The following is a 19,061-nucleotide window of genomic DNA, read 5'->3' as shown; positions in this document are numbered from 1 at the left end:
TATTGGAATTTCTGGCTAGGGCAATCAGGCGAGAGAAAGAAATAAAGAGTATTCAGATAGGAAGAGAGAAAGTCAAATTGTCTCTGTTTGCAGATGATATGATTCGATATTTGGAAAACCCTGTCATCTTAATCCCAAAAGCCCTTAATCTGGTAAGAAACTTCAGCAAACTCTGAGGATAAAAAATTAATGTGGAAAAATCACAAATATTCCTTTACACCAACAGTAGACAAGCAGAGAGCCAAATCATGAATGAATTCCCATTCACAATTGTTACAAAAAGAATAAAATGCCTAGGAATATAGCTAACAAGGGAATGTGAAGGACCTCTTCAAGGAGAACTACAAACAACTGCTCAAGGAAATAAGAGAGGAAACAAACAAATGGAAAAAATTCCATTCTCATGGATAGGAAGAATCAATATTATGAAAATGGCCATACTGCCCAAAGTAATTTATAGTTTCAATGCTATTGACTACTATTGACATTTTTTACAGATTAGAAAAAAACTACTTTAAATTTCATAAGGAATCAAAGAAGACCCAGTATAGCCAAGACAATCCTAAGCAAAAAGAACAAAGCTGGAGGCATAAAACCACCTGACTTCAATATATACTACAAGGCTACAGTAACAAAAAGGGCATGTTTTTGGTACAAATACAGACATATAGACCAATGAACAGAACGGAGACCTCAGAAATAACACCACATGTCTACAACCATTTGATCTTCTACAAACCTGACAAAAACAAGCAACAGGGAAAAGATATTCTTTTCAATAAATGGTACTGGGAAAACTGGCTAGCAATATGCAGAAAACTGAAACTGGACCCCTTCCTTACACCTTATACAAAAATTACCTCAAGATGGATTAAAGACTTAAATTTAAAACCCAAAACCATGAAAACTCTAGAAGAAAACCTAGACAATGCAATTCAAGACACAGGGATGGGCAAAAACTTCATGATGAAAAGCCAAAAGCAATTGCAACAAAAGCCAAATTTGACAAATGGGATCTAACTAAACTAGAGTTTCTGCACAGCAAAAGAAACTATCATCAGAATGAACAGGCAACCTACAGAGTGGGAGAAAACATTTGCAATTTACCCATCTGACAAAAGTCTAATATCCATAATTTACAAAGAACTTAAACAACTTTACAAGAAAAACATCCTCATCAAAAAGTGGGCAAAGAATATGAACAGACACTTCCCAAAGGAAGACATTTACATGGACAACAAACATTTGAAAAAAAGCTTAACATCACTGATTATTAGAGAAATGCAAATCAAAACCATAATGAGATACCACCTCATACCCGTCAGACTGTTGATTATTTAAAAAGTCAAGAAACAATAGATGCTAGCGAGGCTGTGGAGAAATAGGAATGCTTGTACACTGTTGATGGGAATGTAAATTAGTTCAACCATCGTGGAAGACAGTATGGAGATTCCTGAAAGATCTAGAACCAGAAATATAATTTGACCCAGCAATACCATTACTGCACATATACCCAAAGGAATATAAATTATTCTGCTATAAAGACACATGCACACATATGTTTATTGCAGCACTGTTTATGATAGCAAAGTCATAGAACAAACCCAAATGCCCATCAATGATAGACTGGATTAAAAAAACGCGGTATATAAACACCACGGAAGACTATACAGCCACAAAAATGAATGAGATTATGTCCTTTGTGGGGACATGGTTGAAGCTGGAAGGCATCATTCTCAGCAAACTAACACAGGAACAGAAAACCAAACACCACATTTCTTACTCATAAGTGGGAGTTGAACAATGAGAACATGTGGACACAGGGAGGGGACACACACCAGGACCTGTTGAGGGTGGGGGTACGAAAGGAGGGAACTTAGAGGACAGGTCTATAGGTGCAGCAAACCACCGTGGCACATATATACCTATGTAATAAACCTGCACATGTACCCTGGAAATTGAAGTTAAATAAATAAATAAATATTTGATCTTAGCTTTAAACTACTACAGATTTTAGAATCTTTATGAGTTACAGTGCTTTAAAAAAAATTTCTACTAGAATATTTTCTATGATTACACTATTTCCAACATAAATGCCCAAAGAAAAAATGACTATCATTTCTAAATTACTATATTTCATATGGTAAAGGAGAAATTGACTATAAAATTCATCTGACTATGTTAAAGGAAATTGCAATAAACTTATGAATTGCAAAAAAGAAGAAAAGTAATCCACACTAATTCCATATTTTCAGTGAAAGAAAATTTGTTCTGATTTGCATGTTGTGGAAAGGTTTCTGTATGTTAAAATTCAAACAAGAATATCTTGGACTGTGTTCATTTTACCCATAAAGAGAACCATAGCTAAATTAGGATGTTGTATGTAATTATATTCTTAATGAATTTAAACCATGTAGATCAATGTATACCGGCACTAAACTAAGAAAAACATTAAGCAAAATAACAATTTTAGGTAAAATTACTTGTCTGCTAGAAACCTACTCACATATCTTAAGATGAAGACACAAATTCATACATAATTCTGTACTCAGCCTGGTCTCTGCTATATGTTAAGAAGAACTTCTATGCAAATGCTTTTTAAATTTTTCAATAAAATAAATGAGCTTTTCTGTGCATGCATAATTTTATGAATCAAACAAATAGTACAAATAAATGGTATTAATTTATGTAAGAAAAATATCTGTGAGTAGTGAGAAAACAAATATGAATATTTCATGAGTGTTTTATAGGAGTTTAATCCACAGGAGGAGAATGAAACTATTCATAGTTCCCAGAAACTTAAAAAAAATATTAGAGCTCATCTGACTGCTAAAACATACCCTCTTCTGGCAAATTTAAAATTCAGTGTAAATATGATCTTTGCTAGAATGTAGCTTTTAAGTCCCTAATCCCAGTGAAGAATTCTTGTGGGCTATCATGCATATTTTGACAGTGAATTTTATTGGTAGCACATCTTAGAAGACATTTAAATATAATAACTATAAAATTTTTGAAATTATGCCAGCATATACTATTGTATTAAACATTATTTGACTTTTTGATTAGTAAAATTACTTACTACAAACATTGAATATTTTCTTTATTATAGTATATAAATGTCCTCAAAGGTTAAGGAGGACCATAGAACCATTCCATTATCCACTCAATGACTTAAGATGCTCGTATCAGGAAGATTCGAATCTTCTCTTTCAATAGTACATCCTGTGGGGAGTGATGCACACTGCAGACTGGCATGATCAGATATGATTTCAGAGGCTGGTACTATCTATCCTGGTTCTCATAGCTTTTACTTTATGTGTAGATTATGGAGATAATATTACTTTTTTTATTGTTACCATCTTGTATTCTTTCTTTTTCTGTGTATTGGCAGCTGTTCATCTTTCTTTTAATCTTTTAAACTAATGTACTGTTTTGATTTTTTAAACTAATACACTGCCTGATTTGCCTTTTCGCAAAACCTCCATTGCACATAACAATGTTATTTAAGGATGCACACATTTCAGAGTATTTGAAAGATCAATCATTTGGGTACACAAAGATACACCAGAAAATCTTTTCAATTTATCTAATCAAATAATATAAATTACAATTCAAATAATCTGATTAAATGATTGATAGTACTTTATATATATATTATTATATGTTTGTATATATTATTATATGTTTGTATGTGTGTATATATATACTATTTTAATATATATATCTAGAGTAGATATATATATACACAGTAGATATATATATACAGTATATATATAGGAGATATATATGAGATATATATATGAAATATATATATATATATATATATATATATATATATATATATATATATATCCTGTCAGCAAAGGGGATTCCCTTTTGTCTTTAATGTTAGATAACCCAGTAGAAGTTGCACATGTTACATGGTGGTTAAATGCTGCTTTTAATTTAAAGGGTGGGAGAAAGAAGTAGGGATATATATATGTGAATACATAGGTTATTCATAGGTATTCACATATATATATCCTGCAAGGTCCAATATATTACAAGCATCTATATGAGAATTCATGAGATGCATTTTTAGTGGAAATAGTTTTCTCTTCCTTTGGTACCCTGTAGTAACTATTGCTCATATAGGGATTTTGCCAGCTGCTCACTTGTTAGGCAGATGACATCAGTCACGCCTCTCTGTCTTGACTGCACATTGGAGGGTCTGTTTACGGTTCATGTGGCTGTTTGAGTCTTCCATATCATTTGAGATGAATGAGTGGATTATATAATTACTAAGTTGGCTTACATTCAAATAAAATTAAATAGTTACTATTTTCAAACATCTAGAAATTATCACCGTGTCCAGGTCAAATCAAATTAAACCATCTAAGCACATTGATTGTTTTATTCTTTCTTTGGAATTTGCAGAAAGAGAATCCACAAGCTTTTCTGGGAAGTAATGTTATGTAGTTAGCTGTTCTTCAATACTAATTCTTAATGAACATGAGTAAACCTTCATTCCACTTACCAAGATTTTAAAAAAATTGTATTGCAACATTTTCTTTTATTCTACGTGCAGACATAAGTAGACATTTTAGAAAAACTGAAATAGTACTTTCTCTTCCTCTAAAGCACAATCCTAATTGTTACTACTTCTTTCTCCCACCCTTTAAATTAAAAGCAGCATTTAACCACTGTGTAACATGTGCTACTTCTACTGGGTTATCTAACATTAAAGACAAAAGGGAGTCCCCCTTGGTGACAGGACAAGCCTGTGCCATTCTGATAACCTGGGCATGTCAATGGAAAATAAGATAGATTTCACATCACAGAGAAAATAATGTGCTTCATGAAGCTGTTTCAACTTGGAAACCTCACCAGACGTCTTCATCTCCACAGTTTATTGTGACACAGAAACACAAAGCAGAAAATACAGGTTTAAGTTTCAAGGCCCGTGAGAGTGTTGTCTTTTCTCCCCATCTATTGGTTGGGCCACTCATACTACATTCTTTATCTTCAACTCTCTTTCTTGACAAATGATTCTCACTTAATTCTACAAATATTTGTCCTGCCTACTCTATTTTGTGATGCTCAGATTCCAAATAGCTTTAAAGAATGCTCCTTTTCTTTCATTTTAGGATGTAGTTTATTAGTGAATTTATCTCTTATGTTATGTCATTTTCAGGAAGTTATTTATCTCCTCTGATTTATAGACGTGAACTGAGCATACACACACATATATATGTATGTACACACACATATATAATATATATACACATATACATACATAGTCTAACACAAATGACTTCCTACTTGGTCATCTTAATTGAAATGATATATGCTCATTCATTTAATTTAATAAAAATTGAAAAGCACCTACTATGCTTAGGGAGATTTTAGAATTTTGAATTGCTAGAGATTCCATACTGAGGAAAGTAATACATTGTTTGTCTTCATGGACTTTACATTTGGGGGGGAAGATATATTTATAGATGCATTGATAGATAAAAATATCAATTTATATTCATTAATATGTAATGTTTAATATATCCAAATTTCTAATTTTAAAACAGTTAATGATATAAAGTATGAAGAAAAATGAAGCAGAGCAAGATGCTGTGTAAATGGTGGTGGCAGTGGGGACTAATTTTGTAAAGGGGAGTCAGCAGGAGTCTGTGAGGAGGTGATGTTTAAGCAGAGCCCCGAATGAAGTGAGGGCGTGATCACATAAATACCTAGGGAAACCTAGCCTTGGCAGAGGTCAGTATGAAGGGCATCCTGGCTGGAATGTCATGATCAGAGAGAGGAATTAAATGAAGTAAGAATAGACAAATAGCCAAGCCAGTGTCCCATGGGGCCTTACAGACTATGGAGAAGACTTTGCATTTTATTCTTAATGTTATGGCATGTTATTGAAAGTATCATAAGTAATTCTACAAAGGAGTATAGGAGAGGTCATTTTCAAGTACTGACATTATTAAAAGAGGTCATTTTGAGTAGGGAAGAACCTTTCTCAAATTCTCCTTTACCACATGAAGCAAAATTCTGGGGTTATAAAAGTAAGTTACCTTCTGCCATATGTTTAGTAAAGATGAAGAATCCTTAGTGCATTGTATCACTCTATATACATTTTCCTTCTTTTTCTGTATTAAACAAATGATTTTGTTCTATTTTTGAAATTCTTATCTTTACTAGATCTCAAAATATTAAAATTTGATTTTCCCCTATATTATTCTTGAATTAGTCCTTAGAATATAAGGTGATGTTTATAGTTAGGGTCTGTTTGTTTTTGTTTGTTTCTTTCTCTCGTTATGGTGTTTTTATTCTTAAAACACAGAGGTCTACAATGACAATAATTCAGCATCCTATGAATGTTCTTTTTGAATTTTTAAACAGTATGATGAAGGTAAGTTATGATTTACCATGCCTAGGATTTCTAGTTACATATTGTGGAAATTAATTGATCTAACTTTGTAGAAATTTGACCACCTACCCTTTTCTAAATATATATAGACACATACAGAGAAATCATACTTTTCCTATACTAATTACAGAACTATAGAGTGATGTTAACTTTTTCATGCATTAAACAACTAAAGCCTACAGTATGCCAAGGTTCTGTTCAAGGAAGTGAGAATATAATAACAAAAAAATTCTTCTCTAATTCATATTAAATTGTATGTATGGAATGTGTATGTTTGTGTATACCCACTGGAATTTTGTTTTATTCTGCCAACTGATCTAATTAGAAAAACTCAGTCAATATATTTGAATCCCACATTCCAGCAGCTATTTTCTCCATTTGCTTTTATTACTGTTTGTGGTGAGCTTGATATATAATTTTAAGGTGTTAACATCCCCAACTTATGTATGGGTACAGGTCATAAATATGAACCCGTGTCATGCAACTCATATATGACTGTTTTCAAAATAATGTGTATTAGACTTTGAAACTATTTTAAATAACTTTCCTACATTTGTTAGTTTCAGCATTAGTTAATCTCATTAATACTAAACTTTGTGATCCTAGGTTAAAAAACATATTCAAGATAGCTTCGGAATGTTTGGTATACAAATAGGTCTGGCTAAATATAAGTGTTAGCTTTCTCAAGCATCTAAATGCTGGCAGGCTTTTAAAAAAACAGGGCTTTAAGGAGAAAACACCTGCTCTGTGGTTTTGTAGCAGATATGAAGTATTCAAATTTTTTAATAAATAGAAAAAGAAATATATAACAGAAACAGGTTGCACTTGTCTTTCTCATTAAGCAGGTGGTTAGTACCATTATTTGCATTTTCATAGCCTTAATATATGTTTTCCTTCTCTAGATACAAAGGGAAATTATCACAAATTTGCCTAAGGATAGCAATTAGGACTACTAATTTATTCTTCTTTGCATTTTATTAAGCTTTACCAAATACAAATGAATTTCACAAGGGAAGATTATATGTGTTTTTACATCTACCATTATAAATTTGTATGCCAAATAAGATCACATGGTTTCTTCCCCAAATTCTAACGTATTCTTCCATTCAGAGTCCTTTTAAAAGGGAACCTATTGGCAAAAAAAAAAAAAAAAAAAAAAATTGTTTCATTTGTCCTGTTTGATGATTCAATACAGCAAGGATATCCCAAATCAAAAGTTATTGGAATAATATGATTTCATTATTTTTACATTTATACCTACAATTATTTGTATTCACTGAAACTTTAATTTAGAAATATTCATTTTTTGAGCTCTAAAATTCAAGGTTCAAGTGATTTCTTTTTCTTTTTAATTTAGGAGGAGATCCAATAGAATCATTCAAATAAGCATCTTCAGGTTCTATGACATGCTCATAAGAAAATAAACTATTCATAGAAATGTTTATTCATAGAATTACTGTCCGCATAATTTAACTTCTCCAGAAAACATGTTTTAAAGTGCTATATATCAGAATAACATGTAATCTTTCAAAATGGCATTAGAAAAATATAATGCAATATTTTCCTAAAATATTTGAATTATTATTTTGGAATACAATTCTTGTCACAAATATTTAGTGATGTGAAAATCTTGGCAAACCACTCATATTAATTCATTTAAGATATTTGAATAAATAATTTGGAAATGAAAAATTTTTATTAAGCAACAACAAAGGACAGAAAGAAACATAAATATTTCCAAATATCTTCAAAGATTAGTAGGTTTTTATGGCTGAAATTTCATTGAAAACTAACAAGCGATTTATTAGCGTTAATGGAGATATCTGGGTTAACTATAGAGAAGAATGACTTAGCAAAGACAAATTTTAAATATTATTATGAGTTTCTTCCAAATATTATATTAAAACTTCTTTGAAAATAATAGAAAAAATGTTAAAAAGAAAAAAAAAACCTGGCTAATGTTGCAATTCGTGCGTTGATCTCAAATCTTGTTCACATTCTAACAAGGCTTCTGGGCTTTCTGTGTGATTTGGTATGTATGTTCCATAGTAGAGAACATAAATGATATAGCAAGAACAGTTCATTCTTAAGTATTAGCAAATTTGACTGGAAATGTTGAATGGGATATATGAAATAAATGGATTGATTTCATAGACAGAATATGCTGGCCAGAGCGAACAATAGTAACAAGTGGCTGGTACATGCATCTTTCCTACAAGAGGCCTAAGAATCAAATCTCTAATTAACCAGAGAATCTGATTGACTTTATTCTGAATCTCTCTTCTCTGTATTTTTAGTGTGATTATAATGTGCTCCTGTGAACTATAAGGAAAATGCTGAATTGTATCCATTTTATAGTGCTAGCAATTCATGAGGATAATCAGCATGGATTTACAGTTTTTAGTCTAATGAGAACTCAGAAACACATAAACACCAGAAAGTAGAGGTGCTGATCTAAGAAATACCTGAAAATGTAGAAGAGTGTTTAGAATTGGATAATGGGTAGAAGCTGTAAGAGTTTTGCAGTACATGCTAGAAAGCGTTGGCATTGCCTCAAACAGACTATTAAGGGAAATTCTTATGAGGGCCCACAAAGGAAAAAAGAGAACTACATAGAAAGTCTCAATATTCTTTGTGAATACTTAAGTAATCCTGAACAGAATTCTGTTGATACAAATATAAACAATAAAGAGCATTCTAATGAAGTCTCAGACAAAAATTATGACGTCTGTTTGACAATACAGGAAAGGGCATCATTGTTAAGAAATGGCAAAGAGGCCTGACGTGGTGGCACACGCTTGTAATCCCAGCACTTTGGGAGGCCGAGGCGGGTGGATCATGAGGTCAGGAGTTCGAGACCAGCCTGCCCAATATGGTGAAACCTTGTTTCTACTGAAAATACAAAAATTAGCTGGGCATGGTGGCAGCTTGCTGTTGGTCTGCACCTGTAATCCCAGCTACTCAGGAGGCTGAGGCAGGATAATTGTTTGAACCCAGGAGACAGAGATTGCAGGCAACCGAGATCATGCCACTGCACTCCAGCCTGGGGGACAGAGGAAGACTCCTTCTCAAGGAAAAAAAAAAAAAAAGTGGCGAAGAACTCAGCTGCACTATGTTAGTATCTTAGTGTTTTTTGTAAGGTAGAACACTTGTGTGATGGAATCAGATATTTGCCTGGAAATTTCTAAACATCATGTTGAAGAAGCAGTCTGACTTTTCCTGACTGCTTATGTTAAAGGACTGGAGAAATAAATGATTTAAAGATAGAATTATTAATCAAAAGGGATGCAGAACTTAAAGGTTTGGAAAATTTTTACCCTATCCGTCTGTAACAAATGAGAAAAACTTGGAAAGAACATTAAGGATTTGGTCAGGAGGACATTTGATATAGAGATTGATTAGCATAGATCAGCCATCTCAGTCGAAGCTAGGAGTTATTTTTCCAGACAACGGAGGAATGTCCATGAAGCAGATACAAAGATAATCAGAGCTGCCACTCCCATCACAGGATCAGGGTTCAAGTGCCTAAGGGACAGGAAGTTTCAGAGGAAGGTTTGAAGGTGCCTGCAGGATCTTCTAGTGCCATCTCACTTCGTGGACTCTGCTCCTGTTACGCCAGCACTGCCTCTCATTGTCCCAGGTGTGGCCCCACTGGGGCCTGGTCTTGTGTAGGACGTGGTGGGTGCCCCTTCACAGATCACAGGCAGCAAATTTTGGTCATGTTCCTGTGGAACTATCTCCACCAGGGCACGATGTGCCCAGTCCCTGGGAGCGTGGCTGCCTCCACGTGGATTTCAGGGGGAAGGGCCTCTTAGCAGAGCTGCAGGCTCAAGTCCCTAGGGCTGGAGAGCCACTGGGCCTAGGCAGAGAACTGCTGCAGGAGTGGGACTCAGGCACTGAGCATGCTTGGGGACAGGGCTACTCAAAGCAATGGGAGTGGAGTCTTCTTAGCCTTGGAATTGGTGCTTTTATTAGGTAGACCCCAGAGAGCTGCTTTGCCCCTTCTGCAATGTGAGGACCAAGTGAGATATGTATAAAACAGGAAGCAGGCCCTCACCAGGCACTGAACCTGCCAGCTCCTTGACCTTGGACTTCCCAACCTCCAGAACTGCGACAAATAAAATTATCTTGTTTATAAGCCTCCTAGTGTATGGTATTCTGTTTTAGCAGCCAGAATGAACTAAGACAGAAATATAGGGGAAAAGTTTCTTGCTGTTGGTCTGCACAATGATTATTTTGCATATGACACCCAAAGCATAGGCAACAAAAGCAAAAATAAACGAGTGGGATTACATCAAGATGAAAAGCTTCCGCACATAAAAGGCAACAACCAACAGAGTGAAAGGAAACCTATAAAATTGGAGATCATATTTGTCAGCCATATACCTGATAAGGGGTGAATCTCCACAAATGTATGAAAAATTCATACAACTCACTAGCAAGAAACCAAATAACACAATTAAAAGATAAGCAAATGATCAGAATAGCTCTTTCCCAAAAGGAGACATACACATGGCCAATAGGTATATGAAGGGGTGCTCAATATCACTAATCATAAGAGAAATGAAATCAAACCACATTGAGATATCAACTCACACCTGTTGGCATGATTTTTTTTTCAAAGAGAGAAAAGTTAAGTGTTGGCAAGCATGTAGAGAAAAGGGAACACTTGTACACTGTTAGGGAAAATGGTATGAAATTTCATAATTCAGCAATCCCATTTCTGAGTATATATTCTCAAGTGAAATGTGTACGTCTATGTTCTTTGTAGCATTAGTCACAAGAGCCAAGATATGGAAACAACCTTAATGTCTATCTGTGAATGAATGGTTAAAGAAAATATGGCATATGTGTGTGTGTGTGTATATATAATATATATTGTAATATATTATTACACATATAATATTCTGATATTCTATATACATATGTGTACATATGTATATAGAATATTGTTTATATATAGAATATATATAATATTGTTAATATATTAGAATATAGTACATTGTTATATATTATTTATACATGTATATACATTTATATACATTATATACACATATGTATATAGACATATTATTCAGCCTTTAAATAAGAATTACTGCATGATCTCACTTATATGTGGAATTTAAAAAATCATACTCATAGAAGCAGTGAGTAAAATGGTGTTTGCCAGAAGTGAGAGATGAGGGAAATGAAGAAATGTTGGTCAAGGGATACAAAATTTCAGTTATGCAAGATGAATGCATTCTAGAGATATAATGTAGTGCATTGTGACTATAATTAACCATGCCATATTAATGATACATATGGATATGTGCTAAGTTAACAAGAAATGTAACTATAGTTAACAATACTTATTGAAATGTACTAAGAGGCTACATATTAAGTGTACACATGCAAACATATAAAAAAACTGGTAAATATGAGAATTGATAGATATGTTTAATTAGCTTGAATTTGTGGTGATTATTTCAGAATGTATGCGTGCATCAAAACATCAAGTTAAACCCCTTAAATATATACAATTTTTATCGTTAAATTATCTCTCAATAAAGCTGGGAGAAAAGCATATACAGTATTATCATTTTTCTTATCATTTTTATTTTTATTTGTATTTAATGTTTTATTGGGAGATAATATATTTTCCTTATAATTCATGTTTATGAGGATTTTCATTTACTACAAAGTGCTCTCTGTACTCTAGTTTTATATTAATAGGTCAATATAAAGCTGTGGGTTATGCAAAGCTTTAGCTTAAGATAGAGTCATGTTCAAATCCAAACTCTGATGCTTAGTGACTAGTTTATCTTTCTGAGCCTCCCTTTGCTGGTCTAGGAAATGGAGAATGTAACCAAACTCTGTTAGTTCCGGTATTAAATGAAACAGGATCAGATTGGACTTGAATAATAGATTTTTTTTCCCTAAAACTAATTTTAACTTGGACAAGTAAACTTTGTTTTCCATGTTCAGCAACAGGAGTAGAGTGCATTTGTAATAAAAGGTAACTACTATAGATTTAACAAGTGCCCTCATTGGGTCAATTTCTTTAAAAGTGGTGTTTTGTAGGGCCGGGCGCGGTGGCTCAAGCCTGTAATCCCAGCACTTTGGGAGGCCGAGACGGGCGGATCACGAGGTCAGGAGATCGAGACCATCCTGGCTAACACGGTGAAACCCCGTCTCTACTAAAAAATACAAAAAACTAGCAGGCGCCTGTAGTCCCAGCTACTCCGGAGGCTGAGGCAGGAGAATGGCGTGAACCCGGGAGGCGGAGCTTGCAGTGAGCTGAGATCGCGCCACTGCACTCCAGCCCGGGCGACAGAGCGAGACTCCGTCTCAAAAAAAAAAAAAAAAAAGTGTTGTTTCGTTTGGTATAATCGTTTAAAATGTTAATTCAGGAACTAACTACTGAATTATTATTTTATATTTAAAATGTGTAGGTTAGATGAGGGCTGAGGATAGTATTTATGGTATGTGATATGTGTCCTCACAAGATCCTTCTAATAAAAAGATTCTCACAGTATGATAGCCAAATATAACAATGAGGGCATGATCAATAACTGAGAAAAATTATACAGAGATGTTTTTAGGAGGTTAAATAGCTAAAATGGAGGTTAGAGTTTCTGTCAGCACCGAAGAGAGAGGAGCATTTAATTACAAAACCTTAACTCATCCCAGTTCACCTGCTAAAAAAAAATAATTAAAAAGTTTGTGGCAGAAAAAGAATTCGGCAATGTGAACATTTTGGGAAGTTAGCAATTTTGTGAGTGAAAAACAATTTTCTGGTTATCTGCCATCATCAAGATATTTTATGAATATTTTATAAAAACCTATGAATTTAGACTACAGAAGGAAATGTTTAGTAATTAGACATTTATGATATTTTACATACTCAATGGATCTCGAAAAAACATCAATTGAATTTTTCTTGAATAAATAATTTTACATATACTAAGAAGTATTATATTTGAAATGAAAATAGTATAAATTGTTTATGAAACATATATTTTGTTAAATGAAACTTATGTTTTTAAATTAATGTTTTTATATAAGGGAAAGTTTTTCAATTTAAATAGGAAGCCATCTGATTTTAAGGGTAATATGTACTTCCTGTATAAAATCTCACAGCAGTTAAACTCCAATTGTTAAATTGTTTATTTTTATGTATAACTTATACTCATGATAGAAAATAACATAGGTAGTACAATAAATATATAATAAAAATGTGGATGTGCTGAACTGTAATCTTAAAATAATGCCATCAACCTATTGTTTTGATAAAAGTCCTAGACAAATGATGCATCATTATTAGATTAATTTTTCTTTCCACTGTTCATCAAAATATATATCCATATAAATTTTTTTTACCAATAATCTATCCATAAAAGTTATTTATAGCAAAACGTTTATGCATACAGGTTATAGTATGGATTCATAAGATATTTAAAGTACTGTTAAAAAAACTAAGATTATATTATTATTTTTTTTTTTTTTTTTTGAGACGGAGTCTTGTTCTGTCGCCCAGGCTGGAGCGCAGTGGCCGGATCTCAGCTCACTGCAAGCTCCGCCTCCCGGGTTTATGCCATTCTCCTGCCTCAGCCTCCCGAGTAGCTGGGACTACAGGCGCCCACCACTTCGCCCGGCTAGTTTTTTGTATTCTTAGTAGAGACGGGGTTTCACCGTGTTAGCCAGGATGGTCTCGATCTCCTGACCTCGTGATCCGCCCGTCTCGGCCTCCCAAAGTGCTGGGATTACAGGCTTGAGCCACCGCGCCCGGCCGATTATATTATTAACATTATGTAAGTAATGATAACTTCAAACACAACATAATTTGTGCAAAAATGCAAATGTAAATTTCAGAAGTAAATGAAAATATAATTGAACTGAGATGATTACCTACCTAAGCTTCTTTAGGAAACTTAGAGACAATTTCATTAATAATGGAATTATCTCTGAAGTCATTTTTATATGTATAGCTAGTGTCAAAGTATTAAAATATTCTGCATGTATATAGAAACAGTAAAAACTTACTTTTATTTTGCCAGTTGCTAACTCCTGCAGAAGTAAGTCAGATAATTCTCTCAAAAATAGTCCTGATTTGGCTTCTTTTAATTGTTTACGGAGCAAAAGCTGTCTTAATTGAGAAACTTGAGGGACTTCCCTGTGTTTTCAGACCTATCTGAAGAGATGAACACCAACTGTTATTTTGAATGATCAGTTCTACCCTTGCTTAGCTTTGTAATTTCTCATAGCTCTCTGAATTGTTGCACGGTACTTGACAATATGAACAGTTCCATTGGGGTTAGGTGACAAAGCACTTCTATATCTGGGGAGACTGTATTTGGTTACACTGAATAGGACAAAAACCCCGTGGAGAGAGCCAGGGTTTGAGAATGGAAAGAGAACATGAATAAATTTAGTATTCAAATTTTTAAATTAGTTACCGAATATGTATTTAGTTGGTGTCATTGATGCAAGGGTTGTAAATATTCTATAGCCTCCGCTTCTCTTGACAGCCAATGGGAAGGAATTGATAATACAGGATAGGAACTAAAAATTATTTTAAATTCCCTTTAATAAAGCCTGGTTCTCTAATAAAAAGAGAATGAACTTTCAAATTCGAATTTTTCTCTCTACTGTGATCACTTCGAAACTGATAAAAAATGGAAAGGGATTTATATTTTTTCTGCCTTTTTTTAGTTAAACTTTTTTTAAATGTATCTTGACTTTTTTGTCTTTTTTGCCTTTATAGACAGGTGATAACGTGTTATTTTTCAAATTCAATTATATATAAATGATGTAGAAATATTAAATTAGTGCAGGAAACCAGATTCTATAGAGAACTCATTTCTGTTGCCATGCCAAAGAAAAATTCATGATTGTTTATAATTTTCAGAAGAACAGTGTTAAGATTTGTAAATCATGCTGTAAATATAGTTTAAAGTACCTTAATTTATACATTTGTCCTTAAAAGCTTTTACTTGTTTGTAATCTAGATCTGCTTTCTCCTAATTCTGGAGTTTGAATTTCCGATAAATTACAAGGCAAGAGCCCATCCCACACTGCAATTTAAGGTTCTGTTGTTCTATTTGTGTATGCAGATTTAGGGAAAGAAAGTCTTACATTAACTTCATAATTTGGGGTACAACTCTATTATTGAGTACACAGCCTTTCATTTTCCAAGTGGTAGTTTGCTTTCAGTCCCTACCTTGGGTGTTCAGAAACCCTATGTTTGGTAAAATGCCGGTAAATTACAGATGATTTGATGTATATATCCTCTCATTTAAGAAAGGCAAGTCAAATTACAGATCCAGGCTTTGCCTCCTCCAAATCTTTTCCCTCTCACTTTAATGTAGTCTCAATGTATGGAGTTTTTCTATTTCACACAATAATCTTCATGTTCCCACAGTGTTAATACGCCTCATAATAAGGGTTATTGTATCAAAATCTGCATTCAGAATTCAAAAACAAACTGACTTCATGTATATAAACTTTGTAAAACTTGCATCAATAGGTTTTTTTTATGCCTCTTTCCTATAATTTTAAAGATTATCTATAAAACCTCTCTTTGGCCACTTTGAGTTTGCATGTTTTAGCCCAGGACTGTAATAACAGTTTAGCCATCAGTGTGACCTCTTTGCTCCTTTCCTCTGCCAAGTGATGTGAAACTCAGTCAATACATGGGTAAGCCTTGACTCTGAGAACAGAAACATGTGAGGAAACAGGGAAATTCCATTCTGAGTTGATACAACGTAACTAAGGAAATACTTACCTTGGCAGAGGTAGCGGGGCACACAGAGCTCCTCGTAGCACCTGTGAAATGTTAACGGAAGGGGATTGCTGACAATGCAAGCCAGAAAGAACTTTTGCCTGAAATACTCAGATAATTCAAGTGTGATCTGCACTTGATTTTTTGTTGCTGGGGTATGTGGGGTGAGAATGGTCTTTATTGTTTAACCTCAACTTTTCTCACATTAGATTTGCCCTGGTACTTTGGTAGCTCTGTTGTTACCAATTTTTAACCACACAAAGATGAAGAAATCATATCTAGAATAATGATCTCTATGCTTATGATTTATGTAGTATTTTACTTGCAATTAAGAGTGTATGTTTACATTCTTTTGCTTCTCCTTTTGCCTTGTGTTAAGAAATACCATTGAATATAAGCATTACCAGATGCCATCACCAACGCAGCCAAGTCACAAACTACCGAAAGCTCTTAAAATGGTGTTGCAGCTGCACCAGGATATCACAGAAATATGGAAAGGCATATCATATATCAAAGTTGGCTGTTTCATAAAAGGGCATTTATTCTTCGAGACTTATTCCAAAACATGTTAGGCCTTTGGACAGTCAATGTGATGTTATGGCACAGTCTGTGTTCTATTGTGCTCTTTACCCTAATGAAGCTTGACTGGATAGCACGGGGACATACGAGCCTAGTTCACCTTTGCTTTTGTGTTTAAAAACATTTATTATCTGATTAAATTAATAAAATATTGTGATTTTTAAACTCTTGTTAAAGGAGTTCAACACCAGCCTGAGCAACATAGTGAGACCCCATCTCTATTAAAAACAAGTAAAATGCTAAATAAATGCCTTGATTGTAAACATTGAGGAAAAGAATGGAACAAAAGGAAGTATCAAAACAAATTCATGTTATGCTGACTTTCAGCAGAGGCTTTTCATCTTAATGACAGTAAAATTCCAGTTTATTAGCATTTTGGCAACCTTTGTTAAATTTCCTCTTCTCATTCCATAATCTATATAAACAGCTCTATCTATGCACTCAGCTTCTCTTCAGTGTAACTCTACACTTTTCTGGGGCTTAAATTATATACTCATTAACTACCAATTATCAAGTGAGTTTGGGTTTCCTGAAAAGCTTGCAGGTCATTACCCTGTGAGAAATCATTGCATTTAAGCCTTGGCTTCCCCATTTATCCTTGCAGCTTCTAATCGGTTGGATTTCTATGCCGATCGATCTATTCCCAAATGGCCTCCCTTAAATCTGAAGTAATGTATTATAATCTGAGGCTTCAACAAACATGTGAGGAAACAGGGAAATTCCATTCTGAGTTGATACAATGTAACTAAGGAAATACTTACCTTGGCAGAGGTAGTGGGGCGCACAGAGCTCCTCGTAGCACCTCTGAGGAAACAGGGAAATTCCATTCTGAGTTGATACAATGTAACTAAGGAAATACTTACCTTGGCAGAGGTAGCGGGGCACACAGAGCTCCTCCTAGCTCCTCGTAGCACCTCGTAGTACTGCTTTTTGGCAGTACACTCCAAAAAGCAAGTTCAGTTTCTTATAAGGTTGAGAAATTGAGAAATACAAAACTAAACTTTGCCAATTGGAAATTTATTTTGTTGTTGATTTTAGAACATCTGTACAGCATTAAGTAATGTGTGATATGTGTGTTGTTGCCATTAATATTTATCTGGTATAAAGTAATTTTTATATATTGTTTTACTTTTAATTTTGGACACAGTGCATTCAACAATGTATTATTTTCTTTTCTAGAATGTGATAAGTAATTCAATATAGATTAAATGATTGCAATACAAAATGCTAGGCCAGACATAGTGGCCCACTCCTGAAATCCCAGACTTTGAGAGGCTGAGGTGGGCAGTTTGCTTGAGTCCAGGAGTTCAACACCAGCCTGAGTAACACAGTGAGACCCCATCTCTATAGAAAACAAACAAAATGCTAAATAAATACCGTGATTATAAATATTGAGGAAAACAATAGAACAAAAGGAAGTATCACAACAAATCCATTAAGTATCCTCATAAAATACAAAGAATATGTTATCTAGTAAATTATAATTATTGGAAATAACATTAATAAATTATATTACAATATTATTGCATGTATATCGTTTCTGGTCATGGTTTATGTAAAACTATAGTTCTGCAAAGATGATCCTAATTACCTATGATTTAATCTTTTATATCTCCTAATATTAATTGATTATGTGGCTTGGAGTTACTGTGGAAACCAAACATAGCTTCCTTTTGATTTTCATCGAGACATTGCTATATCCCCTCGCTAAGTTTCCGCTTTCTTTAGCAAAAGCAGTTAAAGAAAGTGGTAACAATAAAATTCTAGTAGCTCCATCAGGTGAATTTATGAAGATGTAATATTTTGAAATCGGTAATTGCATCCAAAATTATCAAGGGTCAAATAACAAGGGTTGACATGACCCAGATATTTCCAGTAACCTTTATTTCCCTATGGCTTTTCATATTCTTCTTCCTTAGTGTCTTATTGAATCCAGGTCTGGTAGAGTTGTAAATGAGAAGAAACTCAGAGTGAAAATACAAGTTATGAGTATGCTTCAAGCTAGAATTAAAACAATTTGATTTGATTTGAAATTGTAGAATAAACTATTTTTGCTGTAGTTTCAACTTTGTCACACTTGTTTGACATGACTAAATCACCTCACATTGGAAACCAATCTACATATTAAATGCCATGATTCTATTAAATACTATAGAAATAATCAGTAGAGTACTTCTACCTGAGACACATACAGAATGTATGTATTTTAACATCATTAACATCATTCATGGGTTTTGAATATTAAAAAGATTTAACTTTCTACTTTGTGAATGTATCACAAATGAAGTGGGTAATTTTCTTTGAAAG

General features: G+C 33.8%; 1 protein-coding gene across 6 annotated transcripts in view; it reads left to right on the top strand.

The window, feature by feature from the left end:
• The window catches only part of NCAM2 (neural cell adhesion molecule 2), a 506,280-nt gene that overhangs the window by 412,396 nt on the left and 74,823 nt on the right, over positions 1–19,061 (top strand). The window lies entirely within an intron of this gene.

Source organism: Piliocolobus tephrosceles, chromosome 19, assembly GCF_002776525.5.
Source record: "Piliocolobus tephrosceles isolate RC106 chromosome 19, ASM277652v3, whole genome shotgun sequence".
Classification (NCBI taxonomy): Eukaryota; Metazoa; Chordata; class Mammalia; order Primates; family Cercopithecidae; genus Piliocolobus; species Piliocolobus tephrosceles.
Note: the sequence above shows the minus strand (reverse complement) of the source record. Positions and strands in the feature narration are given on the sequence as shown.